Source organism: Aquarana catesbeiana, linkage group LG03 (assembly GCF_042186555.1).
Source record: "Aquarana catesbeiana isolate 2022-GZ linkage group LG03, ASM4218655v1, whole genome shotgun sequence".
NCBI lineage: Eukaryota > Metazoa > Chordata > Amphibia > Anura > Ranidae > Aquarana > Aquarana catesbeiana.
In genome coordinates, this window is record NC_133326.1 from 510,958,892 (window position 1) to 510,967,198 (window position 8,307).

The 8,307-nt window shown below is 44.0% G+C and overlaps 1 long non-coding RNA gene across 1 annotated transcript in view; it reads right to left on the reverse strand.

Annotated features, from left to right (window-relative positions):
• LOC141132574 (uncharacterized) overlaps positions 1-7,671 on the reverse strand; it is a 78,907-nt gene extending 71,236 nt beyond the window's left edge. Inside the window, exon 1 of the long non-coding RNA XR_012242929.1 lies at positions 7,561-7,671. This is a non-coding gene — a long non-coding RNA (uncharacterized lncRNA). The remainder of the gene's footprint in view (positions 1-7,560) is intronic.
• Positions 7,672-8,307: the final 636 nt, after the last annotated feature.

The window sequence follows — 8,307 nt, forward strand, 5'->3', positions numbered from 1 at the left end:
GGGGGTGTAATGTATCTGGGTGTAATGTGTGTGTATGGGGGTGTAATGTATCTGTATGTAATGTGTGTGTATGGGGGTGTAATGTATCTGGGTGTAATGTGTGTGTATGAGGGTGTAATGTATCTGGGTGTAATGTGTGTGTATGGGGGTGTACTGTATCTGGGTGTAATGTGTGTATGGGGGTGTAATGTATCTGGGTGTAATCTGTGTGTATAGGGGTGTAATGTATCTGTGTGTAATCTGTGTGTATGGGGGTGTAATCTGTGTGTATGGGGGTATAATGTGTGTGTATGGGGTGTAATGTGTGTGTGTGGAGTGTAATGTGTGTGTGTGTATGGAGTGTAATGTGTGTGTGGAGTGTAATTTATCTGGGTGTAATATGTGTGTATGGGGGTGTAATGTATCTGGGTGCAATCTGTGTGTATGGGGGTGTAATATATCTGGGTGCAATCTGTGTGTATTGGGATGTAATGTATCTGGGTGTATGGGGTGTAATGTATATGTACTTTGTCCGCAGTCTCTGACCATCTCCTGTAATTGTCCGCAGTCTCTGACCATCTCCTGTAATTGTCCGCAGTCTCTGACCATCTCCTGTACTATGTCTGCAGTCTCTGACCCTGATTACATTGTTGAAAAGGGTGACTTTAAAATTATGCCTCCCTCCCCCTGAAAAAAGTTTTGCGGATGCCCATGGCCAGTGGGCCAATGAGAAGAGAGCAGGGGCGGGGCCGAGCCATGCTCTGTGTGTGTGAATGGACAACATCCATTCACAGGAGCGCGACTCGAAAGCAAACCTGCTTGAGTGCCCCATAGCAAGAGGTTTGCAATTGGGGCACTCAGCAGAAGGGAGGAGCCAGGATCACTGACGGGGCTGCTCTGTACAAAACCAATACACAGAGCAGGTAAGTATAACATGTTTGTCATTTTAAAATAACCTTTAGAATCTATTTAACGGCACAAAAAATATTCACTACACCTCTGGAATCTTTAACCTTTTCCTCGTTTTATCATTTTAAGGACCCTAGCAGGGGTCGATCCGTCCATTAAGGTCTCACGGGCACTGCCCCACCTATCCTTTCATCTGGCCCCCATGCAGGATGCTGGATGCATGGAATCCAATGGGGGAGGGTTAAAGCACCTGATTAGAGCCAGAGGCTCCAATAAGCTTCAAAATAGGATGGGCTCTGGGTGCAGAGCACTGCGCTACAAGCCCACCCAGGTGTGTTACAATAGTGAATGAATATTCGCTATTGAAACATTGATCCTCCTCTCAGCCAATCAGGAAGCAGGTCTGAGACCCATTTCCTGATTAGCCGAAAGGAGGCCAATTGGCCACCGAGGAGGGAGGAGACAGAAGCCGCCGTGATGCCTGCAGGGGAAGAGGAAGCCGCCCGTGATGCCCACCACCTGTGATGCCGCTGCCCATGATGCCCGCCGCCTGGGTGAAGCGTTGCCCGCCATAGATGGGGTAAGTGCTCCGGACCGACTGGGGGGGCGGGGAGGGGGGCATCTGTGGGTGCACTGTTTGCCGCCCCCCCCCCCAAAAAAAAAATTACCACCAGCCACCACTTGACCCTACAAGCATAGAAAATACCTGTTCATCTGCCAAAAGTGTACTCAGTCCCTAATTTCTTCTTTGGTCTATGAAATTAATGTTATCAGCCCTGCCAAATTTTCTCCTGCCTTTCAGACCCACTTCCTTTCCCATCGACACAAATTAAAGACAGATCATTCTGTAGTCCCAGGATAAGTACTGGGAAGGCTAATTAGACTGCTTGAAATTACAAAGGAAGTGTGCACAGCTCTGAATTTCTGGCAGGATAAACAAGTTTTTTTTTTTGGAATTGTCAAAATGTAACAATGTGACAGTAAACCGAAGGGCAAGTTTAGGTGACATGGCATGTCTAGTATACAGTGGGAGATGCATTTTGATGTTGTGGGATAAGCTTTATAAAGGCCCCTTTCCCACTGACGGACGGATTGGGTCTACCTGTCAGTTTTTTAGCTGGACCTGATCAGACCATCCATTATTCTCTAAGAAGTGGTAGATGTCCACTGACACCTGCCGACATCCAATCCGATCCTGTCCGCTAAAAACAGACAGATGAGGATCTGTTCCCCATCCATTCAGCGAATCAGGTTAGATGACAGTTGAATTAAAATGGACAGGCAGTCTGTTTCTATCTGACCGCCCTATAGACAACACCTGGCTGTGTCTGTGTCCGCTCTGCATCGGGGGGGGGGGACACAAGCATAAAAAAGAAAAAGTAAGGGAAACGGCCAGGAACTCACTTAATTAGAGTTTGCATGTATTCAATAGGCCAACCAAGGTTCAAACCCTACTCCAGAGTCGGCTGTCTCTCTCAGATCCATGCTGCCCATATCTTATCGAACTTTTTCGGACAGTTATGCCCCATATATGTTAACTTATATAGAAGTAGGGCTGTGTTCACTAGAGCTTTCCATTGATGGACAGTGGGGTGGCTTATTCCATTGGAGGAGAATTGCTTTCCTAGCATAGAAGGCTGTGTAGAATAGTTTTTTAGGTTGTAGGGCTTCTATCGTGTCACAGATTCCGAGTGGTAAAGGTATAGAATCCCAGGGACCCGCAGTTTACCGATTAAATTCATGTCACTAACCACTTAATTCCAGAATTCCTGCAACCGTGGGCAAGGGCAGCCATCAGAAATTTTGGGGCCCCTTACATAGCTTTAGGCTTGGGCCCCCTGGGGTCTGACCACCAAAATTCCCCAGGGCCCGCCCACTGGCCTTCCCACCGAATCAGCCCACTGGCCATCCCACTGAGTCCTTTGGTGCACCCACTTTTATTTTAACACTCTTACAACTTAGTATATGAAAAGTGTATTACATTGGCGTGGCGTGGCGTGGCGTGGATGCATTGTGGAGAGGGATGGATGGATGATGCTGGGTGGGGATGAAGATGATTGAGTTGCATTGTGGAAAATGGATGAGGATGACTCTGGGTGGGGATGAGATACATAGTGAAGAGGCTCTCCACAATGTAACTCATCTCCACCCAGAGTCATCCTCATCCATTTTCCACAATGCAACTCAATCATGCCAGCTTGTTAACCTCGGCCCTCAGGTGTCCCATTCAAGGAGAAGGAGATTACATAAAGTCCAAATATACAGAAGCAGCACAGGGAGCACAGGGGGCACAGCAGCACACACACACAACTTTTATGGTTTACCCTCCACGCTGCTCTCTGGAATCTATCTGCAATGCATGCACCTGATGGGGCTGGGTCACGCAGATGAGCTGACCACACCCCCTGACCTTGTCCCAGCTAATCACGGTGTAAACTAACCTAGCAGCAGCCAGCCGGCTCCCCCTCAACAGGGAAGGAAGAGGAGCTAGTGCTGGCCATTATCACCTGCTGAGAGGGGTTGCTGGTTAGAAAGGAGTCAGCCGGCGGAGGCTCCGGCTTGATCTAAATAATACCTTTCTCCACTTCTTCTGTACAGGGGGGTGCTAGTGAAAGGAGGCTTCTTTCTCTATAGCGGGGGCGGGTTCCACGGCGGTGCAGTTGGCGCTGCAGTTGATAGATTTCATGTGCTGCTGTGCTGTAGGTGGAGCGGGCCCTGGCTAGCCGGGCCCCTTGGGATGCTCAGGCCCCTTACTTGAGTACTGCCTGTACCCCCCCTGATGGTGGCCCTGACTGCGGGCACGACCACACAACATGAAAGAAGGAACCCATGTCAGAGCCACATTCTTCCTTTCATCTTTCCATTTTTATCAGTCTGTACTACCACAGTTGCTGTTTGAACTACATTGCTTACTCAGATTTGAAGCATGGCTTTGCTGTATTCAAACCATGCCTGCCAAAAAAAGAGCACTTGAACATGCATGAGATCCGTATGACTTAATAAAACAATGGGTTTCCAGAGAGTCTGCCAGCATCCGGATTAATGTTTAAAAGGTGCATCCATGTTGAATAACAATTTACAAAGCCCAGTCGCAAATGAGTACCTAGAGCTCACAAAACCATGTGGCTCTCTGCCATGCAGTTGGATGTTTTCGAGATCACTATGCTTCCAATTCAGATCCTTTTGCTGGTAAAATAATGGCACTCTGTACCTTTCCTGTAGAGAATAATGTGATCCCCTCACTGCAGCCTGCAGTATCTTGGCTTTTGTTTACATTGTGTTGGGCTGCAAAAGAATCTGCATCAAGTTGTTTGTAAACCAGGTTTGTAAACCCAACATTCATATTTCTGGTAGGTGCCAGCTGTGCCATGTACTTGTATGAAAAAGTATCCTGTTCTCTTTGTATTGCTTCCTTTGTGTGAAATCCACACTAAGCAGGAGAACACACCGTGGTCAGTTCTCTAGCTGTGCTGGAAACAGCCTGCTCTCCTTTAATGATCAGACTTGTCCTGACACTCCCCCCTGTACAGCCGTTCACTGGGAAGTTCAGTGTGCTGCTGCTTCTCCTCTCCCAGCTCTTATGCTTCTAAGAACAGAAGGAATGTGATCATTCATTTAAAAATATATATATATCTATACACAAATGTTTTGCCTTTCATTTCTATTTTAAGCTGAATGGGTGGTTGCACAAGGTGATTGTTCACAATCACTTTAAGCAGATGTGGGATTCCTGATCATATGCATATGATCACTGGCTGTTGGGGTGACACCATGGAAATGTTCTCCCAGCACAAACAAGGGATGTCACCTGTAAACACATATGTGTGTACAGTCAGCATTAAGGGGCTATTAAGCCTGAATATAGAACTCCGACCCTGTGTCCCAGCAGATTCTTCAGGTAAGCAGGATGCAAACAAATATCCTAATCTCTTTATATGAATCCTGTCATGAGAGAAATATCCAAGTAATCCATCCAGAACACTTCTGCTGAAAATGCTAGTTGTCTCAATCTTGCCCTATAACTTATTTACTTTATTCACTGGCTCTTAACCTAGACCTGTGTTCTGTACTTTACTCTGACTTTATTAAAAGCATGTTTTTTTAGACTTGTTGTGACCCAGAAAGAACTGAAGCCAGAGGGAGCCAGGCAGCTACTATTTTCAGAAGAAGGTCAGCAATGGTAGCCTATAGAATTTTGTCTTTGTAGATTCTTCCTTACCTTACAGGTAAGTTAGACTATCTAATTTTGAGCAGCATACAGTGCCAGTGCCATCTACAGGATCTGCACCAAAAGTGTAGGTCTCCTTTAAATATTAGTCACCAGGACCTCCGATTGCCTTGCAATGGCACCATGTATCTAAACCAGCCTTTCTCTGATGGGGTTCCTTTAGAGCAGCCTTTCTCAACCTTTTTACCCCAGGGAAACCCTTGAAATATATACTATATTGTCAAAAGTATTGAGGTGCCTGCCTTTACACGCTCATGAACTTTAATGGCATCCCAGACTTAGCCCGTGGGGTTCAATATTGAGTTGACCCACCCTTTGCAGCTATAACAGCTTCAACTCTTATGGGAAGACTGTCCACAAGGTTTAGAAGTGTGTCTATGGGAATGTTTGTGTATGGTGTAACTCTCCCGCTACCACCATATGTGAATATACAAGTTTATGAGTCAGACAGCTGCTCACTCTGTAGCTTATCCGTGGTTAATTAGTATGAAATAAGATGATGAATAGTGTAGCGCTTTCAAACAATATATATCAACTTAAACATGTGCAATGGTGACTGCAATTCCTGTGTAACAGTGGAAGTAATTATATCATGTGTCTCAAGGATGGATACCAATAAATCCGTACATAAATATCAAAAACAGATGACATGTGCAATGATAATAAGTGAAAATAATTTCTGTGAAAGGTGCAAACAATTATATCATGTGTCTCAAGGATAGACACAAATCAAGTATCTGAGAAACAAACATAAATTCCTTCAATAATGTACTGTACGTCCTTCTAAAAGTCTACAGTAGATATATGTGATGTATCCCTTCACCTAAGCTTGTGGATGTCCATAATAATAGGTGACTTTTTCTCTTTCTTCCCAACTCAATATTGAACCCTACGGACTAAGACTGGGATGCCACTAAAGTTCATGTGTGTGTAAAGGCAGGTGTCCCAATACTTTTGACAATATAATGTATTTCAGGTCTCAGGGAACCCCATGCTAAAATCACTAAATTACAGAAGATTTTAAATAAAGATTTAAAAGGAATACTTAGCATAATTGACACCCTGGGTAGATCATTTTTCACATGCTTCTGCTCTGTACAACAAATTTTTTTGTAGGAATCTTAAAACACAACTCAGGGCAGTCCCCCAGGCAGATGATGCTCCCCCACGCTCCGGCAGTTGACTGTCTGCTTGCGTCGTCACAGCCATGCAGAACTATGGATCCTGCTATGGTCGTGTTGATCCCAGGTTCCCAAACTGCTGGAGTGTGGGGGAGAAGGTGCTGCAGGGACCGGTCAAGCAGTGGGGAGGAGCGGAAAATTGGCTTCCTTTATAGTTCCTTTAGACTTAAATAAATTGCCAAGAGTCAGGCTTTAAAATTAAATCAATAATATTAGAAATCAATCATAATAACAGAAAATGAATGCAGTCAATAAAAATGATAGTGTTCCCTAACATTGATGGTTAGTGTAGAATTGGTGGTAAACGTAGGTGGGAGATCAATACCCCATTCCTCATTGCTCAAGTAACCCTTTGCAACCTCGGGAGGAAGCCTGGTTGAGAAAGGCTGCTCTTGAGATTGCTAGGGTTCTTTGAGCGGTGTGCTAGGGTTCTTTGAGCGGTGTGCTAGGGTTCTTTGAGCGGTGTGCTAGGGTTCTTTGAGCAGTGGCATTGATCTTCTGTGCGATAATGCCAGCAAAGTTCTGGCACCAATGGTAATAGGTCCAGTGGTGTGGAACTAGTGGAGCCCTTCCTCTTATCTAACGGGTAAGTAACTAACCATTGACACCAAGATTTATTTTCTTTTGCCGCAACTACAAACAATCCTAACATCCAATGGTGTAATTAATCTAACGCTGCCCAAGCTTATTAATGGTTAACCTCATAATGCCAAACGTACAGTAAAACAAATCTTAATGCCTAAAACCAGTTTTGCAGCTTTTCCATGTGTTCGTAAAACTGTAAATATCAATGCAATGACATAGTGTATCCAAGTGAGTTATACCTTGTTTCGTTTTTTTTCCAAAATAAATTGGACCATCATTTTGTGGTAAATGAATGGTAATGGTATCAAGTTCCAGACCAATTCTGAAACAGATTCATATACACTTTACTGACAGTTACATGAATCTGTCTACAAAACTCTTTATGAATTCCAGCTTATAAGTTAAATCTCATATGGCGGAATATGAACATAAAAATTGCACTATATTACTCACCTCCTATTTAATGCTTGCATAAACTAGCTTTAGGTTACTACTCAGTCATGTGATTACCCATCACAAACAATTTGGGTCCTGATCCATAGTTTAAGAAACACTAATCTAGAGCGAGAAAACCCTAAAAATGTAAGCATGCAATGAGATTCATCTTTACTACACTACACTTCTATAAAGAATAGAATAGAGATCAATAAATAATGATTTGCACAACATTGCCATTACCTGCGTATTAGGTACGTGGAAAGAATTGTGAGGATTCTGCAACGTGCCAGCTTTCCTGTCTTGGATTGAATCACAGTAGAGGGAGGGAAGGCAGAACTTTTATAAAGGAGTGAAACAGGTGATTGCACAAGTGTCACCTCCCACTGTATTCTGTACATTAGGGCTGCATGACTGAAAATTGTGTTGGAAAATAAAAGCCAGATATGGATTTTTTAGCAGTTCTTACCAGTAACCAAATCCATCTTAGATCTTGCATATAAGGGGCATTAGCTTGTATAATAACAGTGTATGCAAAGCCTTTTCAACGCTTTCGCTAAGCCCTTGTTAGCTTTTTGTAGCTTTCAAAGTAGCCTTCACTCCAATTTCTGGATTCTAAACACACAACTAAATTGGCATGCTGCTTTTCACTTTAAACAAGCAGCTAGTAGACTATAGTAAGTTTGAGTACTATTTGAAACTTGAATAAAGTGCATTAACAGCCAAAACAGTTTTTAGATTTTGATAGAATACAGCAGAGGTGCTCAACTTGAAAATTATTGGGAGCCCCAAGTGCTGTCCCCAACAAACCTAGAGGGACACACAATAGCAGCATGTTTTTTTGAGGAGGTAAGTAAAACCTTGGACAAAGGGGGGCTGTGGACATGGTATACTTGTGTAGCAAGGTCCCGAGGCCCCTGGGGCCTAAAGGTGACCTCCAGAGTTAGGGACAGCTGACATCTTTTTACGTAGAGTGGGTTACTAGGCATG